The sequence below is a fragment of the Manacus vitellinus genome, unplaced genomic scaffold, assembly GCF_001715985.3.
Source record: "Manacus vitellinus isolate BGI_N305 unplaced genomic scaffold, ASM171598v3 scaffold_3_pilon, whole genome shotgun sequence".
Lineage (NCBI taxonomy): Eukaryota > Metazoa > Chordata > Aves > Passeriformes > Pipridae > Manacus > Manacus vitellinus.
The window spans coordinates 46,445,361-46,468,162 of NW_021940535.1; the positions used below are offsets into that span (position 1 = coordinate 46,445,361).

Sequence of the window (22,802 nt, forward strand, 5' to 3'; positions counted from 1 at the left end):
CTGTACTTTAACTGATCTCTCTATTGAAGACTTTGCTGTTCCTACAAATGTTATTTCCTACTTCTTGCTCTACCTGTTTTCTTAGTTGAAGATGCAGTTTCTAAAGTCTTAATTTGGCACTCCTTAGCATGTAAAATTAAATTATGTCACCGTATTTGAATTTGAATGGACCTTTTCTGTAGACCTACTCTTATTTTGGCATAACTAACTTAAAGAAATATCTGTAATGAATAAGCCAGTTGATCAATAATATTTCCTAATTTGTGATCTTTTTTTAAAAAAAAAAACACTTGCAGGGGTTCAGTCAACGTGTTTAAGGTAACTGCATAGTATTTCACTTTTTTATTGCTGTAACTGGGCAAATGTTGTCCAGAGTGGATTTTAAATGCTGTCCTTGATGCAAGTGAAAATACGCAATTTTTGAGAAAATTAACAGGATCTTTGGAAGATCATACTTGGAAGCACTAAAATACCATCAGGATTTGCTTTTTTATATGTAGCAGAAAGCAAGCAGGGCCACTTGCTCCTGAGCAGGCCTTCATGTTTTTCCTGTCCGAGCTGCTGCTGACTCAACTGTACCTCTGAAGTTTTTCAGAAATCCTGATATGTTAAAGTGTGAGTGCTTTGCTGGATTGAAAGCTCAGGAATTGAAGTCTCTGGAGGTCACTGTGTTCCAAGGTCATGAAAAGCTTTGCCTCCTTTGTTGCCACACGAGTGCATATTTCTGAAGTACAGTGTGAAAGTGGGAAAGAAACAGCAGCGACCTTTCAGCAGCATCATAGAAGTGCCTGTGATCTGCAGATGTGCTCCTGACTCCTGCAGGAAGGCTGAGCATTTTCATCTGGTTCTCTGCCTCCAACAGAGGCAATTGAACTTACTGTGTTTTCAAAACTAAAACTGGGTTTGCCTACTGAGGGCAGAAGTCACAGTATTTACGGTCTCACATCATGTCCTCAGCTGGAGACTCCAAGTACATTTCATGCATCAGACTTGTAAAAGCATAACCAAAACACCAATAACTGAGCTGTTTCACAGCTTAGAAAAATAAAGTACTGTTATTCCCTTCTTGTTTCTTCTGAAGGGAGATTGTGACTGAAAGATTTTGATAAATGTTCATTTGCATGTGTGCTGGTTTAAAGGTAAACCGGCAGGAGAAATGAATCCAACTCAAAAGAGATCATAAATCAGAGTTACAATTTAATAAAAATAATACAATAAATACAATTATACAGACAAACAATTGGTTTTGACCCACAACCCCCAGATGTATAACCCAGCACCCTGGGGCATGAACAGAAAGAATGGTGTTTGTTGGCCCCCGTGCTGAGCCCCACGTGGTCCCCACGAGTCCAAAGTAAAAGGAAAGGAGGACCTGTTGGTGCCAGTGCTGGTCACAGTCTGGTCGAGGGTGGTGGTCACAGTCTGGTCGAGGGTGGTGGTCGCAGTCTGGTCAAGGGTGGTGGTCACCGTCCAGTCGAGGTTCTGTTCCTCCTCTGGATCCAACGAGTGGGCCCAGAAGTCCCAAGACCCCAAGACTCAGGTTTGAGTGGGAATGCCCAGTACCTCCCCCAGGGCGGGGAGTTCCACAATGGGTGACTGTGAGTTGTGAGATAGTTTTGGAATCCTTGGTGGCCCGTTAGCAGACATGACCCCTCAGGCTGGGTGTGGAGGTGTTAATGACTCCCCGGAGGAGAGTCAGCACACTTGAGTCATTGGTGTGAAGACACAAACATCCTCCTATCTCACAAGCTTCCCAACAGCCAGCCTATAGCCTGAGGGGTCAGGGGTGCTCTGGGCAGCTACTGCAAATGGCCTGTTGTTAACAGTTCCTGGGAAACGACACAGAGGGTGTAGAATATACAGTTTGGGTTACACCCACACAGTGATGAACTGGTCCTGGCTGCCCTAACTAGGACATTATGAGTAAAAAAACTGGTGTTAAAAGAATTTTTTTTATTGTTAAAAGCAATGTAATCCAGTTGTAATATCTGAGATAAGCAGCATAACTGTTTACATCCGAGATAATAATTGCTTGCATCTGTTTAGGTCACATGCCATTTTCACAGGGCAAAGTACCTGCTGTAATAATGGTTGTTGACTTTTCTGCTCCTTTCCCTCATGATATAAAGGTGTTTTATGGCTTCAGTGATGGGTTCTCACTTATGTTTGTTTAATAGCTCCAGCAGCATTCATGCAATATTAATTTATTTCCACAAACCTTTTATCAGTTTTCTGAGCTGCACTGACTCATCAAGTGGTTAAAAAGGAACATATTGTTTTATGTTTATTTTAATGGCATACGGATAAGCCAAAAATAAAAAAAACCCCTGAGTTAGTTTTCCTGGACCCTTCCTTTGCAAAGCCAGAACTTTGAGAGTTCTGGTGATTTTTAGGTGATCTTTAAGACAGAAATCCTTCACTTACTCTTGACCAGTCCTTGTATTTATATATTAAATGTAGTTTAACTGGATAAGTGGAAATATGTCATATTTTGTTTTGCATTTTGAGAGGTAAAATGATTTAGATGTCATTTATTTATCTTCTTGTACATCATTACCTCCATATTACAGTTGGAAGAACTGACATTTTCACCCATCTAAAATGCTTGAAGCTTGAAAGCTTACAGCTAAAAAACCTTGATATGAAAGGTGAATATGCTTGTGAGCTGCAGACCCTAGTAGAAAATCTGACACACTATAAGTTTGGAAATGCTTGCTCCCCAATAAATGCTGAGAAGCTGTTGCAGGTAGCACAGGAAGCAAATAACATCTTAATTAAATGAGATATATAGAAGGAAAATAATAATATAAGGAATAGTGTTTGCAATGAGGGTGTGTGTAGTGATACAGCTGGGGCTAAAGAGGGATATGGCATTCACATGTTCATGTAGGATTTGGTATCTGGGTTAGAAGTTTAAGCAAAAGAGTTTGCCTGTGTTTGTATTTTTTTCTTGACAATTATGCTTAGAATGTTTGTATGAAAAGGAAAGAAAAAAACATCAAGAAAGAATTTTTAGGTGATCTCCAAGGCAGAAATCCTTCACTTACTCTTGAACAGTCCTTGTTTTTATATATTAAATGTAGTATAACTGGATAAGTGGGAATATGTCATATTATGTTTTGCATTTTAAGTGATAGTAAAGCAGCTCATGTAAAACATCAGCTTGTGTATCTTCCTCGTTGAAGGTTTAAACAAACTGGCTCCTGAAAGCAGCTAAACAAAGACAAGTTTTTATCCTTTCTTGTGAAATCATGTTATTGAATTCTAGCAGTGCCACTGGGAAAGACACCATGTGGTATAGATAAAAGCATTAATTTGAAAATAATCTTCTCTTATTGGCCTCTTTCCTCCCTTTCCTCCTCAAATGAGTTTGAACTGCTCATTTAGAAGAGTGGCATTCTTTCCTTTAGGTTTACTCTCCAGATATTTAGCTCCAGAAAGCAGCTTTGTGCTGTGTTTTATCTGTTGGTGGATACCATGGTATCTTTGTTCCTATCAACAGAGCCTTTATAAACCCGGGCGGTTTTGTTTATGAGAGCTGTGGCTGCAGGCCTCCTTCCCTCATGAAATCACGACAGGGTTCACACAGGCACGATCAGATAGCAGAAAACAACTCTGTGAGGCCAACCAAGAAAAGTTAATTAAATGCAGGCACTGGCAAATTGTGCATCATTAAGTCGAGCCTCGCTGACACCAACCTCCTCCTCGCAGACACGTCTGATGTCTGCAGTGGTGTTTGAAGATGCTGTGCTGCTGGAAGGCTGGGCAAACAGCACTGCACAGCTCAATCTGCTGCTTTATGTATGCAAGCTGCACTTGTTAGGAGGGACTTAGGTTAGCACAGTGTGTCAAAGGCATCCAAGCATTGCAGCCCAAAGTCATGAACCTTTCCAAGTTTGGATGTCTCCAGGTAGTTCAGAATATTAACGCGCTTTCTTCCTCAGCTACAAAGCTCCTTGAACGTTTGGAATATAAGTGATTGTATGTGCTGGTGATGAGCCATAAATGGTAAACATGTGCTACAGATGATAAGGGAGAGAAGTCAGAATCCCTGAAATGGTTTCTTGAACTTAATGTGTTACGCTTTGAGGTTTTCCAGATCGTTGCCTGGTAGGATGGGATTGCAGAGGAGATGCACCTCAGCATTGTTTAGCTAACAGATGTCTGCAGCTACCTCTGCATTTACAAGGCACTACTCTTCAAAAACCATCAAATTTTTGTCAAATGACACTATAGATCTGAGCCTAAGTTTTCTGAACTTTTCCAGTAAACATCAGTGCTTGTTATAACAAAATTCAGACTTCTGAGGAGTAACACTAAGTGGTACCTCTACATACTCTTGCTTTATTGTGTGCAGAGAGATTTTCTGTGCTTTCCCAGGGTATGGGGACTCTTCACAAATAAATGGTATTAAATCCTAATACCATCTGATGTGATTCCCAACCTGAATTCTGAAGTAAATGGGAATACATGTATGCTTGGAGTAAAAAGCTGACCAATTATTTAAATGTAAGGATTTACTTCTAGAGGTTCTTCCATACCAGCTCAAGGAAATCATGGATTTTTTTGTCAGACACTTTACTTATTCAAAGCATATTTTAAAACATTATGTCAGAAGAATGTCAGAGTCTTGGTACTCAAGAAGGAGTAAATTTTAAAATCTGCCATTGTATAATATTGGTCTGAAAACCCACATCTTTACACACTTCAACTGAAATCAAGAGTGAGTTAACCCATAAATACTCCTGAGAATCTGTGGTTAGGATGGTGTCTTAGTCATTAGGAATATTTTTTATTTCTTAAAGAAATGCACCTTTTGAAATAACTCTGTGGAAATAAACACCAGTGTTCACTGAGGAGCACTTTCAACACTGATGCAGAACATTTTTGAGCTATTTGAGGTATTGAAGGTTAAAAATTAACATTTTAAGTTTTACCATAGAGTTAAAAATGTCAGTGCAGCGATGACTTCATCTTCTTTACCTTGAAACATTGTGGTGGGGTTTTCTTTCCTCACTGAAGAAAAGGCCCATCTGTCTTCCAAACTGTATTTGTGTCTTGTTTTGGTCTTCATATAGTGTTAAAATAGCTACCTGTGTGATAGTGGGGTAGGAATGCCCAGCACTACTGGCATTAGAACTGAAGGAGTGACCAAGGGGAAGTTACACTCTTCTCCTTAGGAAAAGATGCTTAGCATGGTAATGCAACTACAGTTATCCATCATCCCAGCTGCCACTAAAAGCTTTACTGTGGGGTGTTGTCCATGGTGCAGAATCTCAAGGTGTAGCTCCTGCAGGGCAGAAAAGCATCACTCAGACTTCACTAACAGTGTGCTGTTCAGCACTGGGTATGTGAGGCAGCTATAAATCTACCACCAGCCATAGGTAATCCTTTATATTCCCATGTCTTGTGCTAGGAAATAAGTCTTGGATCTACTGGGTGCTGTATTTCATGTAGACAGACCTCCTGTGTTTTTAGAGCTCAGGCAAGAACACTGCTGTGTTGTCACATGGAAACTTTAATTTCTCTCTTAGTGATTTGTGATAGTGTATTTTCTTGCTCCGAATACCAGCGTTGGCTTTCACAGAACCAGGGCAAGCACTGTGAGGAAACTTGTTTGACCAGTGTGTTTTCGAGTGATTTGGGGGGAATTTTGGTGTTTGATTCAAGAAGTTTGATTAAAAGATCCCACCTCCCCACCTGCAGGTTGGGCAAGTGAAGGTCATGGGTGTGGGATGGGATTACATCATTGGAGAGTAAACAGTTATCTGGTATCTCCTTCTCCTCAAAATTATACATTGATGGTGATAAGGTGGATGAATATCCAAAATCTAATGTAGTAATCTGATAGTAGGGTTGAAATCCTGAAATTTTTGGATTTACCTTTTTTTTTTTTCAGACTCAGTATTTCTCCCAAACATTTTGGTTGATATGAAGTCTTCACTGTTACGAGATGTGTTAATTAAAAACCTAATCAAATCCTATTTGTCTGCTGCTTTTTTGAACTTGTACTAGGCATGATATATATAATTCAGGATAACTTTGAATATATATGTTATGCTAGCATGCCAAATGTATCATGAAGATATATTTTGGTATTAGAGATATTGTCCTTATCATGTCACTTGTCAGTGTGTGGCCAACTCTTTTTAGGTAAGGTACATAGCAGCTGTTGGTACATTCATTGGGTGTGTTCAGAGATGTTCCCTATTTCACTATTTTATTACACTAAAAAAAAAAAAATTACCCTTTGAGAGACCATGGAAAAATACAGCCTGTTTGATAAAGGCATTAGGGAGTCTCAGCAAGGTTTGTGCCTGATGAATCATGAAACACGAGAGCCTGAAAAGGACAGTGTGGTCTGTAGAGAAGAAGAGAACACCAAGGGATAATGTTCTGGCAATGAGGTGGAAAGCAAATGAATCTTGGTTTGGAGTGACACTGCAGCAGTGTGCCTCTGCTCCAAATCCATCATACTTTGTCCTCTTCTTGTGTCAGGGGACAGTCAGAAGTCTTGTGGTTTACTTCATGATTAAGATGTTTGGGTCATCACTTTTGAAGGACAGTTTTTTTCTTTAAATTGTTCCCCTTTACTAAAAAGACCAAATCAAAACATCAGCAAAAACACTGCATAAAAATTTTTATGAAGAAAGAATTGTAATAAAAATTGTCGAAAGAGAGGAGATAGGAAATTGGTGAGTTGGCAGTGACAGCTACACAGCAATACTGCACTTATGGAGCAGCTTCAGGTTTGAATGAGATATGACTTTTTTTCTGGTGTTAAAGGATTCCTTCTACTCTAGTATTTGATTCCTTAAAAATGTGTAATTCCAAAAATAGCTTTGCATAACTTTGGATCTACTTACTTATTTTGGGTTTCGTCTACTCTCTGTCAGATGTGAAGCTGTGATGTTTGCCTTTGTTATCCCAAATATCAGTAAGTGACTCGTGTCTCAGCAGAGTTGCAGTGGTTAGCTGGTTAATTACATTAATTACTGAGGTACTTTGGTGTTTAACGGAGGCACTGATGGGTGTGTCTAAACCAGGACAGACTCGGAAACTCTGAACCCATCCCCTGCCTGGGAAAATTGTGCTTTTTAAAATAGTCATGCTGCTTTTGTCTTTCTGAAAACGTCAGTAGTCCTGTCTAATAGTACATATGCTTAAGATATGGGATCAGGAACCAAATAATATATTTCCAAAATGTACCAATTTTGCAAGGACATTAATGAATGACTTTTGACTATTCACTCCGTGTTTTATTGGGTGTGTGGGAGGCAAAGCTGTAGATTTACTAAATATCTCCTGAGTAACATCCTTCTGGATGATGCTTTACAATTAGAAGGGTTTTTTTGTGCAGAAGATGACATATATTTTTTTCTTATTTTTCTGTCTTTTTTCTTCAAATGTTCTGTTAAAACCCTTCTCCCTGTTTGCTGCCCAAACTGCACATCAGTTGACTGCTGTTTCACTACAATAATCATTTAATGAATATTGGTTGGTTTCTGACTTCATAGTGTTTGACAAGGACTTTTTACTCTCAATATGCCTTTAGACAGTAAATATAATAGGAAAAAAATATTTGTGGTTTGCAGGCGGAAGATGTGGTCCTGGATAAGTAACTTCTCAGAGAATATAGGAGGAATGAATAGCAAAACCTAATGACTTGAATCACCTGAAAGTGTATCTACCTCAGCAGAGCAAAAGTAATAGCAATCTTCACATGAAATAGGGACATATTTTTTGTCTGAAGATAGCTTTTATGTGAAAAATATATGTAATAATTATTAGCATCCATGATAACATGTAAGAAGCTGAGGAGGAGGGTATTACTTTATAATATTCTGAATGAGATGAACATTTATGTGCATATGAAAACCATAAATATATAATGTGCAAAAATACCTTTCAATTACTGTGGTTGTTTTGAACAGATTAACAAAACATTTGCCTTTTATTAAAATTATTTTTAAATAAGGAATGTAGTAGTTTTATCCCAAATTGTGTCCTTATAACTGAAGTCCTTACTTTGGACTGATTTGGTCCAAAGCAGAACATTCATCTGAAGTGAACCAGAAAATATATGCCTCTCTTTATTCTGATGCTTACAACTAATGCTTTGTAATAAAGAACAGTGAGAGGCTTTTATTGTTGTATGTCCTCATTTAATAAATAAAAACAATCTGAAAGTGATCTAATCATAGTACTGTTGATTAACAGGTTAAGAAAAGTCATTCTCCTTTTTATGCCATTCCAAGATTTTAATTTAAACAGAATTTTCCTTCGTGCCCTACAACCTCCATGGCAACAGCAACAAAAGTTGCTCCAGAGGCAGACAGAACAATAGATATATTTTATGGTCCCAAACTATTTATTGTAGTTTGGCCCTTTACCGTAATAGCTTTGGCTGCTGCTCTGCATAAGTTGAGAATATTTGGTTGCTTTTACTGCTGTATCAGCGTGTTCCTCTACTGCCCTGTGGTAAGATCAGTGTGATTTAAGAAGGTTGGTAACAGCAGTAGGTGTTAAGGCTGAGTAAGGGAAGACAACATTTAATGTTTGGACTCTTCATTCTTCAAGGAACAATATCTGTCAAATGGAAAATATTTTCATTTTTAATGTAATGCAGTAAACATTTGTGTTAATGATGAATTTGCATTATGATAAGGTTGAAAACATGCACCTAATTTATTCTATTTAAAATCGACCCTTTTGAGATTGTATTTAGTCTTTCAACTGCATTATCTCGCTGAGTCCTTCAGAGATTAGGCTACACCATCATATTTTTTTCCTGGAAGAAACAGGACAGGTATGATTGTGAACAGCTGCACACTGTGCAATTTTTCAATGGCATGAATGTCTATTTTTAGCTTTCTCTATCTGTTATTGAACTGCAGTTGATGCTCCCTCTATCATAAACTCTATAAGAGATGAGAAAGAGGTGTATTATCCAACCAGAAACTATAGTGTGCTGGTCGAGAAAAATAAATTGAGGGGAGTTGAAAACTAGTGAGACCTTCCTTCAGATTTTTATTTTGTCCTGTAGTCCTCTCTCTTTACATCATGCTGCTGTATCTCTATTCCTGTGAAGTTCAGATGGAAAGAGTATTGAGGGACAATCAGATGGATGGACTTTTGGATGACAAGTTTGTTAATAGTTTCATAGTTTATTGGAAACTTATAGAAGGCAACCTGGAATACCCAGTCACAGTGGAAGCAGTTTAAAGGGCTTGTGAATTTCTAAAATTAAATCAATTTGTTTTCTTTGAAGGTGGAGTGGTAGTTTTTTTTCTAAATTTCAATTCTTTTTCTAGCTTTAAGTAATAAACTTGACTGCTACTTGTTTACTGTGACTTAAAAAAACCCCATCTTAATCTTTCCAAATTCTAATAGTCTTCTGCTAGTCTTCAGATTTAATCTCTCTTTCTAGAATATTGTTTCATGTCCAGGTTAGAGATGTGCAGATTTAGTAGACTTCTACAATAATTAAGACTTCCTACTTTGCTGACAGCCCACCTTCATACTAATGGAATTTTGCTCAGGCTTATGCTGAGTATTCAATGGAACAAACTGTTCCTTCAGTGACAGTAGCTCTTAGGATAAGTTTTCTCTCAATTTTTACCTATAATTTTGATTGATGGGTTTGGTGAAGGATTGCTTCCTAGATATTCGATTTTTTAAACTCTTCCACTTATTTCTTTCTTAGTTAAAAATTTCTGTGGATAATAGTTGGGAAAAAATGGATCAGTATGTTCAACAAACTCGATACACAGTTAAGAAACACAAGTCCTGTTCTGTGTCTCAAATTCTTTTTTATTCATTTCACTTCTGTTAAGGTAAATTTAACTTTAGGTGTCAAACTTCCACACAGTGTTTTTCTTACAAATGTGGATGTTTAGTTTAATACTAAGATTTCTTTTCTCCATTTTAAATAGAATCCCCACCTTTGCTTGAAAGTCCAGAGGATACTCTTTCTGCTTCTCCAGTTAGAGCTCACCCACCCAAACTCTTGAGCCAGAAATTATTATAAGTGAAGGAATGGAGAGCTCTGAAATAAGTTTGGGCAGAAAACAATCCCTCTTTCAGCACTGTTTCACTGAAGGGTGGAGTGCTCAGTGGCAAAGGGTTGATGGGCATGTTTAAAGTTGCAGTACAAGTTATAAATCCGCGTTCACTACAAAGGGAACCAGACAGTGCCCATTTCATGTCTCCAGATCTCTTGCATTGCCAATTAGAAGTCACACCTCCTTGCTGGGCTTTATTTCAATTATATAAAGAGATTTATAATGGCCCCAGAATGTTGGTTGTTCCTTGCTCTGCCTGCTCCCCTCCCCTACCTCAAGGAATAAGGTTATTGAGTAAGATTATTTTGTTATTTCATTAAATATTACTCTTCATGCGTGATGCCAAAAAGAGTTACTGTTTTCAATGTATTTTGTTGGCATGGTATTGAAAATAAGTTATGACTGGAATAGAGGTTAACAGCATATTTTAGAAGGGAAGATAGCTGGAGCTTCAAAAAGGCTATTTCATCCCAAAAAATCTGTAGAAAGAATCACTCCACCAGAAAGAATCCTTTTTCTATCCCCAGGCATCTCTTGGCCAACACATTAACTAACTCTTTAGGTTTTAAAGATGCCACACTGTGCTGCTTTGGGCTGGGCTAGAGTTAAATTTCTTCACAGTAGCTGGTGTGGGACTGTGTTTCGAACTTGTGCTGGAAACAGTGTTGATAAGAGGGATGTTTGAGTTGCTGGTGAGCAGTGCTCGCACAGTGCCAAGGCCTCTCCTGCTTCTCGTAGGGCCCCACCAGTGAGGAGGCTGGGACAGCAATAAAGGTTGGGAGATCACAGGAGTTTGGGAAGGGGCAGAGCTGGGACAGCTGAGCCCAACTGACCCAAGGGATGTCCCCCACCACATGGCTTCATGCTCAGCAATAAACTGGGGGGTGAGGCTGGTGGGGAAGCTGCTGCTTGGGCAGTGGCTGGGCACTGACCAGTTGGTAGTGAGAGGTTATTTCCACTAGCATCATCTTTCTTGGGTTTTATTTCTCTTGGGTTTGTACTTTTTCTTTTCATTGAAATTTATTACCATTTTATTTCAATTACTAAACTGTTTTTATCTTGACCTGTGAGTTTTCTCATTTTTACCCTTCCCATTCTCTTCCTCCTTGCTGGGGGTGGGGGGCACTGAGCAAGCAGCTGTGTGGGGCTTAGTTGCTGGCTGAGTTAAACCACGGCATAATTTCACAGGAATTCTATGGCTCATGAAGTTAATGTTATGGGTCCTTCCTGCTTTGCTTGAACAAGATTCCCACAAATGAAGATCAGCTGGCTCAAATAGTACCTTGTGCTTTCTCCCCAGTTAAGGGAAGAATGACATCATTAGTTCATCACAGACCAAAGGAAATGATAGTTGAGAATTCTAGGGCTGAGGTTTCTCATCATGCATTTCGTTTGTGCACTGCAGTACAGGAGCAAATATTTTCCATTTTTAACTTGAATGTCTCTATATTAGATGTAAACAGGAAATGGGCATTTGTTAATGAAGCTGCAGTAAGTGCAAATTTCAGTGCCACTGCAAACTGCCTTTTAAGAATCATGACAATGACATTAAGCATTTGCTAAACAAAAACTGCTCCTGTATGTCATGCAGTTCACATCCTGTTTGCTATTTAAAAGTTGTTGGCACAGGTAGAAGATGTTTTTTGAAAACAATGAATAAACAGAACTCTCTTGGTCTGAATTCAGCTATTTTCAGAAATATAGCTTTAGATGGAAAAACAAGAGGAGGCATAAATAGTTTTTTTCCTACCTTTTCTGGTCTATCTTTTTTATGAGCTGGTGCTTTTACATCAGGTGTTGGGATTTTATGGAGCTGCAGCTCTTATCTGAACCTGCTTCTTCAAGCAGAAAAACACTTTATATTCACATGAAAATAAAATCTGTTCCCTTGTTACAGGGAGCTTTCAAGGAGCCATTTATAGAGGTCTCCTGCAGGACATTGGGGACCATGGTTTTGAGTCTCTGTGTGCCTCACAGAGGTGGAAATGTTAGTTCTTGCTCATAGAACAGTGACCTGGAATAATCTCTGCCCTCCACATGGTAGCTGGTCATCTTGCAGTAACCAGGAGAATAGCAGGAGGGGTTTTAGTCCAAACAGGTATCCCAAAATTTATGCAACAGGATGTCAGTACACATACTACAGAGAAAGCTTTTGGATTTAAAAAAATAAAATCCATATGTAATAGCATATCCCCTGAGGTTCAGAATTTTACAAAAGTAATTGGCTATGAACTACCTCTTGTTTTCAAAGTTCTGCAAAACTTAGTCTCATCTTGATTCATGTGCCCTAGACTGTTCTTTATGTTGTTTGAATTATGCAGGAATTGCTCTGCAGTCTGTGTGCCCCAAGCTCACTCTTTTGCTGGAAAAAATTGTGTGTTACAGCTACATAATCAATGACATAGTCTAAAATCACCCCATTAAAGGAGAAAAAAGTGCAAACAATGTGAGAAAACTCATATATCTCTTGTATAGTAAGATGATTATGATGATATGTGAGGTTTTCTTGGTGGAAAACACAAATTAATGCAGGTAATTTATTTTAAAAAGCATTATCCTTCTCTAGACAAGGAGATTTTGTACGCAGTCTAACACTTGCAAAGGAGCAGAGCCATATGTCACTGCAACAGGGTTGTCCTTTGGCTTCAGTAAAATGAGAACGAGAAAGATTTTATTGCTTTGGGTGTTAATACTGCTCATAATCAAGACGAAACCGAATTATCCACAGTATGAGTGTGTGAGATGCTGTTCAAGGCAACAATTTGATGGGGGAGCAGATTGATTTATTTGTGCCTGTTTGCTGTCTGTGCCTCTGAGCTGTGCTGTCTGCGCCGCTGGGGCCGTGCTCGGGGAGCCTCGACTGCTGAGGGCTCACTCTGCCCCCAGGACCAGCTTCTGGGAAACATCTTCCACAATTGCACTTGAAGAAACTGTGAAGAGTATTGATTAGTGGTCGTTTTTACAGGAGGTGGGGCTTTAAAAACTCAGTTTTGTCATTTGTTGTTAGCAATGTCTGAGTCAACTTCAGACACAACTGAAGAATGGCAGCTCTTTCTGGCAAGGCCAAGATGATGATGATGAGATATTCTGACTTCAATTGCCCTTACAGCAGTTTTGGCACTGGGGACAGGGCCAGTAAAAGTTCTGGTTTGCTCTTTTCACCTGGGCTCTGTCCTCCAGAGCTCTTCAGCTTAGTGTTGTTCTGTATCCAGCCATGCTGTCATTGCCTTTTCAGAGTGAAGTCTGACTGTGACCTTCCACCTTTTCTCCTTGCCATAGCCTGGGACACTTTCTGTAAGCAGCACTTGCTGCTTGAGGGAAGGGAAGCTAATTTTTTTACAAATTGAGTGCAGGGATGCTGAGAAGATGCTGAATGGGGGAAGAGAGATGCTTCAGGACTGCAGAGGGAGCCTGGAGGCACGAGATGGAGGAAGAAGTGAGGGAATTCCAAAGGTCATGAAAGGCAGGGGACACCTTGGCTTCCCCCATCCCTCCTTCCCATACACACCTTCACCCCTCCTTCCCAAGATGTCACTAAAAATGAAATTCAGTTTTAATCTCCATAGCTGAGGGAGCTCTAAAGCACTGCAAGAAGGCTCAGAGTTGGGTGAGGAGAAGACATGGAAAGGACATCTCTGGAGAAGGTCTGATGGTGGACAGGAAGTGAAATCAGTGTAAATGACTTTTATTTTTCTTCATCAAGACTTGGATAAAGAAGCTGTTTCTGTTTCTCTCAGATTGACTTAACTGTTGTCTTCTGCAGCAGCCAGTTGGGTCAAAAGCACAGCAATTGATTAACTTACCACATCCCTTCAGGTAAACTTTGGACACTGTTTGGACACTTTTGACACTCCCTTCCATCCCATATCTGGGGGGTTAATTACTAACCCAAACTCATATTAATTTCAAATATTTGTTATTTAAATTCAAAGGAGCCCTCCACACATCTTACTGTGCTAGGTCTTGACTTCTGAGTCAAGTGTCAGGGTATATCTGTAGCTTATAGGTCTCTAAAAGCTCATATGGACCTGAGAGATATGTAATGTTTGGCAAAGCTACACCTCACCAGAAATTTCTAAGGGAAAACAGTAAAAATATTGTATCTAATGAGGGTTATTGTATGTATTCCAAAATCAGATGTAAATACTCTTTTCTGTAGACAGCCTTTAACTGTTTGTACTTTATGTTTGAATCAATCCATAATTTATTGTTATTTTAAAATACCGAATATTTTATTTTCATGTTATTACAAGGATATTTAATTTTAAAATAGAAAACTTGCCTTTTATGGGAGAAAAGTACAATGCTCTTGGGAAAAATATTTTATAGATTTGGTGCCTAATTTTATTCTGTGAGTCACTCATTTGCATCAAGAGTGCTTGTGTAAGGAAAGGGCTAAAAGTCTTGGTTTACTTGAGGACTGAGCTAACTTCACTAACTTCTCTGCCAGAGGTCTGCAAGATCATATCCAAGATAGACACATAATGAGAAGAAAGTTTTTTTCCTGAATCTTCCATTCCTTTTGAGGCCTTATTCTCAGAGAATAAGAAGTAGGAAAAAAAATTGTCTAAAGTGAGAGCTTTTTAAAGAACATGTCAGAAAAGGCCGTAACACCCAGCAGCTGTATGGACATTCCTCTTGATAGAGTCATAGAATTGACTGGGTTGGAAAAGACTTCCGAGATCATCAAGTCCAACCCTTGATCCAACCCTGCCGTGGTTCCCAGGCCATGGCACTAAGTGCCACATCCAGTCTCATCCTGAAAACCTCCAGTGATGATGAATCCATCACCTCCCCGGGCAGCCCATTCCAACCTCTGATTACTCTCTCTGTAAAAAATTTCCTCCTAATATCCAACCTAAACCTCCCCTGGCAGAGCCTAAAACCATAATTGTTACGTAGGTGCGTTGAGAGGTCAGTTGTTTGGCTTTCTTGTTTGGTTGGTTTTTTTAATCAGTCAACACAGGAAAAATTCTGTGGTGGAATGATGTGATTGTTTGTATTTTAATAACTTTCACCTGACAGTTGTGAGCAGTTGAGAGTCTATTCAGTGCTGAATAAAGCCAGTGGGCAGGCACAGCAGGTTCATTTCTCTGGCTACCCCTATTAACCTCTACTCCTGTTTAGAAAGTTTAGTCTTTTATAATTGTCTTACCCTAACCAGCAGTGATTCAGCAGTGGTTCAGCAGCAACTGCACGAATTAGCTAATCTCTAAATCTCATTACCACCTCTTTGCCTGGTGCACTTGTAAGGTTGCAAGCAGTGTACAGCTCTCAGCAGGACTGGCTCGATCAACAGCCCCACAACATCGGGGTCATCATAGAAACTGCTGCAAAGAGAATCATAACTGGAGCAACACGATCTGTGATTCTGCAAAAAAAACCCCATTACTTAAGTAGTAACGTATTCTGTCAGGGGTTGGTGCCAATGGGGTATGTGGAGTTGTGGATGGGTGCCATAAAGGCAGCTCCATTGATATGGGAAATTCTGAATGAATGGATATAGCCAGAGGCCAGGTTCTACTCCAGAATAACCTAACCTAACACACTTTTTTGCCTGTCTATCATTATTTCAGTGGCAGACAATGCAGAACTGATGAGAAAGAACATTACAGAGGTCAATTCACTACTCTAACAAGTTTTAGACTCTTAGAAATACATTCTTTCTATGAGGTGATCTTGAGTAGCAATAATAGGGCTCCAAAAGTATATTTTAGTGCTGGATTTCTAATACTTGATGCATGTTCTCTTTTTGTTCCTGTGGGATAATTGTATTATCAGATGTAGTGGCTTTATACATGAAAGAAAGGAAATCCAAAGAAATTTTCTTGCTTGAGATTAGCCTGAGAGAGCTAGAGATGCTGGTTAATTTACCATATATTCAGCCATGTACCTTTCCTGTTAAAATTAGTTGTCAGAGAATGGGAGAGAGTGGGTGAAATTGGTGGGCAATAACAAGGAGTAATGACATAATGGGGTGTGGAAAGCTGATGGATTCAGGTCTGGTTGTGGTAATAGGCAATAGAGGTTGGAAAGAATTTCATACCTGCAGCAGATTGAGAGAATTTGATAGAGCTGGCAGACACCAAAGAGAAGGAAGAACAAAGCCATCAAGACTTAGATAAGCATTCAGGATGGCAAAGTTCTACAGTATTTATGTGAGCACTTGCAACTTTGCAAATCATTTCTGTTTAAAATGATTCAGCATTAGCTGCAAGTGGCAGCAGTGACTGATACTTTAGCCATTGTTCAAAAGTATTTGGATTCTCTTTCGAAGGGCACCGTCATGTCAGTAAAAAGTTTTCCAATGTCTTAGAAATAACTTGTTGAAATGCAGTTTTTAATTTTTTCTTTGTGTGTGTATGTGTCACATCACAGGTCTTACAATAATGGTCATGTACCTGTAAGAAGAATAAACATGATCAAATGTGATGTGCAAAAATTCTGAAAGAAGACTGGCATTGAGACATTTTCCCACTCTGGCCTGGGTACGTGCCAGAAACACTGTCTCCCTCTGCCACTCCCAACACGTGGCAGGAGGGACCAAGATGTTCCCCCTGGCTTTTAGACTTTGGTGTTCATGAAATGAAGGTGGAATAAGATTGATTATTAAGCTGGGTTGTGCCTTCTGCTTGACCAGAGGCAGGTTAATGTGCCCATATGTAGTTCTGCACGTGATCTTTGTGCCAATGGAAAATGGTCAGCCAGGGGCCGTGTCGTAATGTCCTATGTGCTAATCTCAAAAAGCTCTGAGCACAGAGCTAAGGTGATGCTGGGATTTAAACCCAGTTTAAGAAGTGTGTCCTGTCCTTCACACAGCTCCATACCCCACTAAGGATCTTGTCACATGATCAGAAAATCCATAAGCGGAATCAAAAATCCCCATTTTTGCTCCAAGGAAGGTCCTTCCCTCCTACCCAGTAGAGACCCAGACACAAAGCCCATTGCTGGCCATGGAAGTGTGTTTGCCAGGTTGGCCAGAATTTATGCTGAGGGTTGGGGCATTAATTTGACTAATGAAGTTTCTCTGGGTTGTGTCTGATGCTGTGCTGTCAGTGGGAAGCATCTCCCAGCTTGGATGACCCCTGCCAGGCCAGTGATGTGGCTTTGTGAAATCCTTCTGTGGCTGGAGATGTACCCACAACATGAGGCCATGGTAGCCACGTTAAGAACAGAGTAGAAGTAATGTTTTTCATATATATATTCTTTTTAACCCCAAAACTGAAAACCTTCAAAAAGACTTTTGATGAATATGCTATGGGAGCAAATTTGGACCATAACTCTAACTATTGATAGTCAGTCAATCATTATGTCCCTTTCAGAGATATAATTTCAGAGACTTTCCCAGACAGTTCTGACCCACACATACACAGGTTTATTTTGCTGTAATAATCACAGGTGCAGAAGCAAGGAATGATCCATTTTCAAACAGCCTAGGGGGATGCAGTGTTCACCTCCAAGAGTATGGCTTTAACAAACTAATTGATTTTAAAAGGAAAAAAGTACATCAGTATTCAACATCCGAAAAATATACAGCTAAAAGGACTTATTTTATAATAATGGTATATATGGCATAAAGGTTATCTTGTATATGATGACAGTATTGTCTGGGGAGCAGTCACAGTAGCAGAGCTGCCTGTTTGCTTTGCAGTTCTCTGACCTGCTTATTAGAGGACATTCTTATTAAACAGATACATTTATATGAGAGGTGTTTAGGAGGATTGTTGTTAAGGGTCTGTCAGTACTTTTCTTTGAAATGTGTTATGAATATATGCAAACTGTATTTTAAGTGGCTGCTCATCCTTGGTCAGTAATAGGCAGAATACATCCTTACATCATCAAAATTTTATGTCTTATTTGCTATTTTGTATGAGAAATAGTTGCAAATAAAAGTAGGGAAAACCTTAAACTGCTAAAATACATCAATTGCATAATTTTATAGGTTTTAATATTTTTGTGAGTAGTAGTAGGGGGGAAATGAAATGTTTCAGCAAAATTCAATGTTTTGCATTATAATATAATTATTTAGTGGGGTTTTATTTCATTTTTTTTTATTCTAGGACAAATACTTTTACTGAAAGGGAGTTTGTCTAGGAGTACTGCTGGATTGAGAAAAACCCAATAGTTTAGTTTCGAAAAAAAATTCTTCCCATGAAATTTAAAATAGCAAGCAGTATGTTCTCCCCCAGAAAGGACTGTTCTCTCATCCTGTTCCCTTTCATTAGTCCCTCCTTGAGTTCTGACCTTTTATTTTCTGCATTAATGCAGCTCTGTCTCTTGGCTCCTCATCAACCTGTCCCACTTGTACCCTGCTGAGGCAGGCTTCCCTCAGAAGCAAGTGCAAGACTGGAGCACACAGAAGCCACGCTTGAAGATGCAAATATGCCCTGTGAATGTCATTGAAGAGTGTCTGGGTGGGTAAGGCTGTTTCAAAGGCAGAATTCAAAGTCTGGGCCGTTGTGGTAAATCCTGAAATTGTACAAGAAAAGGGAATTTTGAAGCTCGAGTTGTAAAAACACAACAGACCAACCACCTCTCCCCACAACTAATACAGCATCTTAGTTCAGTTATTCCAGAGAAGACTTGAAAATTTCTGTTTTGTGGGCGTTCTTGTTTGTTTGTTTTTAATAGAAAACAACTTCATGAAAGGTTGGAGCTGAGTTCTTAAAACTGGGATTGCTACAGCATGACAGAAGGGTAACTTGCCTTAAGTGTTCCAGGGTACCTGGAGCAAATGTAGCTGGTAAATCCTCCTGTTGTGTGTGGTTGGCAGTTACTTGTGCAGTGTAGCAAGGGAAACCTCTCAGAAATGCTTGTCCACCCTAGGAAGGCTGTAGATAGATTCATCTTAGCACTGATGTGTTACTTATTGGTAAGTCAGCATGAACAGGTGTAAATTACTTTGATGTAACATTTTGCTGACCCTGCTCATGTCACAGATGAGCAGATGGTATGGAAAACATTTTGTACCTATGCCAGAGAAAGGCTTTGAGACTGAAAAGTAAACCTTGGGCTGAAAGGCTTGGGCATGATGAGGTCACTGCTGCCATCTCTGATGAGCTGACTGGAGAAGAGCCCAGGCATCACAACTGTGCAGCACCTTTCCTCAGGAGCAGCAAATCCTGCAGAAGGCACTGGCTTACAGGCAAGGAACTGCCTTGCCAAAAGAGTTGGACAGTGAGCTCTGACTGATGTGTAATGTTGTGAGGAGGCTGTGAATTACCACCCCACCAGTCAGTAACAAGTGCAAAAGGAGGATAATGGGTCATTTTGGCCTTTCACTTGTTTGCCACTATTTTCCTTTTTTCTTCATTGAGCTGGATTTGGAGAAGCTGGAGGTGTGGTGCTGAGTAGGGAAGGTTTGATCATCCTAATGCCCTGATGCTGTAACTGGGTTTTGAGGTGAGGATTCGAGTCGGTGCTTTTTGTTAGCAGGGTGCAGTGTTAGAGATGCAGCTCTCTAACTAGCAGGCAGTTGGTAGGAAAGCACAAATATAATACAGAAGTGAGTAATTTGATTCATGCCAGCACAAGTGTGTAATGGGACAGGTTTCTGCAGTGCCTGTATGTGTATATCAAAAATTTGTTCAGGTGTATATCACCACAAAGTTATACCAAGTGTGTGTCATATAAATCAGCAGAACTAGTGTGTCATAACCATTAGACACCCAACTCAAACCACACAGGAGACTATTTACTGCTAGGGCTATGGGAATTGTAATCCCTGCTTATACATGCTCATTTATGGCCATATCTTGCACTTTATCTTAGATGCTATAGTGGAAATCCACAAGGAAACACTACTTCTGAATTCACAAAAGTTTTATTCAGCAAGGAATCGATTCACACCCTCTAGAGCCACATCAAGATGCCTAGTGATGAGCCTTCAACTAAACTATGAATGGGGAAATAGTTCTATAGGGATAAAATACTCTCTGTCATAACACATGGGTAGAAAGGACTGGGTTAAGGAGTGTGACCTATATAAGTTTTATTCTTTTTTAAGTGTTTGACTTAGCATGTAGAATTTTTTAGGTGCAATGTTGTGTTTCTCAGAGATACTTTGAAGAGCAACAACAGTCATATTACCCTCTATATAGTAAAGGCTTTGATTTGCAATGCTTGCTCTATTAGCAAATAACACATTTGAGCTAAATGTAAATGCCTCACAGGTGTTGTTTCCACCTTCCAAGTTCCTGATTTGCTTTATGAATGTTCTTCCCTATGAGGATTCTGAGTTGGTTAATCATCTATGTATGTTGTTTCTGTTGACTGGAGAGGATGGGAAGAGACATTAATAAATAAAACCAGAGCTGTGCAGATCTCCAAATTCCTTAGATTGCAACTGAAAACACCTGTTGGAAGGCAACTGGGATTATTGTATTGCATATGAAGAAGAAAACTGTAAAGCAGAAATGAGGAGGTGGGTTGCACTTTTAGTATGTATAATATACCTCTATGGAGTCTGGTAAATACCTTAACTGAAATAAATGTCTTGGCTCAATCCATCTGAATCCATTCATCTTCATTTAAAATGAGGAAATGAATAGTGCCAAACATACAGCTACTTTTATGACAAACTTAGATGTTCATTGGTTTTCGTTTCTTTTTTGTCTTAGCAGGAAAGTTAGAGAAGTGATTACCACAGAAGCATGTAAATTATTAATTCCCTGTCCATTTTATTTTGTAAGTGGCAGAAAAATTGGCCTAAGGAAATGATACACAGTGTAGGATGAGAGGGAAATTAAAAATTAAACTCTTTGCCAGAATTCTGTCAATACTGTGCTGCATCCACTAATTTCAGACTTTCCTTTAAATTTACTATTTACCTTTGCAAAGTAAGCACGCCAAGTTATGTCTGCAACACACAAAACCTTTTTGTTGTTTGTTTTCTAGCAGAATGAAGCTAATTGTACAGGTCTTGAAACCTGTGCAGCTGCACAGTGTCATAGCATTTTACCTGACAAAAGCAGCTCTTCTCAGAGGTGAATTGTAGGGTGCAGTTCAGCACTGGGGTGATTCCTATCTCTTCTTCCTCCCCAGGCACAAACACCTACTGCTCTTCTTGTGTCAGATCTGGTTTCAGAGCCCTTTGGGTTTCAGTGAGTCTTCCTGGTGGATAAGGAACATGCCTATATAGTTGCATGAGGGAGGCACAGTCACCCATAGCAGGTGCTTTGAGGGACAGGGGACTCCTGTATTTGCCTTACCTGTGATGCCAAGCAGCTTCCTTCTTAGCTCAATTCCACCACTAGAATTATTTTTCCACACTTTGTGGGCATTTCAGTTTGGCCCTCACTGCAGAGGTCTGGGCCTCTGCTCCTAGGATTCTGCAACCTCATTTGAAATAATGGAGTTTAATGAACTCGTCATCTGCATTGCAGTTCACGTGCTGCTAGGGGAAGTGTGGGGTTTGAAATGCTCTATTTTTCTACATTAGAAACTAAATAGAATAAATGAATAGAAGGTCGAAATCAAATTAATTTAATTCTGGTATTTTTTCAGAGGGTGTAATTAAGAGAGACTTGAGCAATAAATCAAGTCTTTACCATGGTTTATTAAATGGGTTTGAGTCAGCAACCTGAAACACAGTTGGGAACAAGTGGAAAAGCTCACCATTGTCTGTAATAATAATGTATTTTGACTGGATTGCATTCTTCACAGAGTAAGAGTGTCTTTTTAATGACAGAATTAGGGAATAAGTAGTTTTACTATTAAAAAAATCTAACTATTTCCAATAAGAGGAACATTTTTCTAAAATGGAAACAGAGAGCATGCATTAAAATAAACTGGAACTGTTACGCAAGAGTTGAACTCTTGTTTACAAACAAGGTACTGTGTTAAACTTTCTCTGCTTTGAGACAGTGTGGGTGTTTAATATTTGCTAGAAATAGATTTTGTTGTTGCTGTTTAGATTTGGAGTTAGGTATGCAAAGTGGAAGATACCCAAATGTCTTTTGAAATTCTTCATCTCACAAGTCTGCTTGGTCCTAGAAGAAGACAGACCCAATGTGTTCTATCTGTGTGATCAGTGTTGGACTCGTGGCACAGCTTTGAGGGCTTTATGTGACTTCCAATCTCTAAAAGTGCAACCTGCTTTTAAAGACAAAATCCAAAGGTGTAATTAAATTACATAACCATTTTGGTGTGGTTGACTCACTGTAAGGTGTGCTGTGTAGGAGTGTGCAGCTACTTAGCTGACTACTTTTGTCTTGCAGCGAATGGGCCCGTAAAGGTGCAAATCTAGTGCATAATTTGAACTCGTGTGAATTGCAACTTCTCCAGAGTTTGGGCAACAAAATGGGCCTGAAACTTCAGTAGTATTGAAATAGGTAAATATATATTTTTAAACTGGGTTTGATGGTTTCATTTGAATTTTCAAGAAAGTTTCTGGGACAGCGACAAAGATTCAGGCTACTTGGTAGGGTTGTGTTCAGCTGAGTGCTGGGAATGAAAAGATAAATCAGTCTCTGTTCAGGCATTTGCTGTTCTCTCTAGTTGGGTTTTTTACATGTCCTATGTAGGGGTGATTCTTTCTGTCCTTTAAAGGTTGGACTGGACTCATCAGATCACTTTACCATCAGCAATAGTCTTAATGTTAAAGGTTGTTAGAGCCCAATGCAATGATACAAGGAAAAAAAAAGTTTTTATATAAACATATACATAAAAATGAAGATATTTTTATTAAGGTATAGAGGATAAAATTTTAAAAAAATCTGCTTATTCCTTATTTTTTCT

The 22,802-nt window shown here is 39.3% G+C and overlaps 1 protein-coding gene across 1 annotated transcript in view; it reads left to right on the top strand.

Moving 5' to 3' along the window:
* Positions 1–22,802, top strand: part of PTPRN2 (protein tyrosine phosphatase receptor type N2) — a 642,799-nt gene that overhangs the window by 66,970 nt on the left and 553,027 nt on the right. The window lies entirely within an intron of this gene.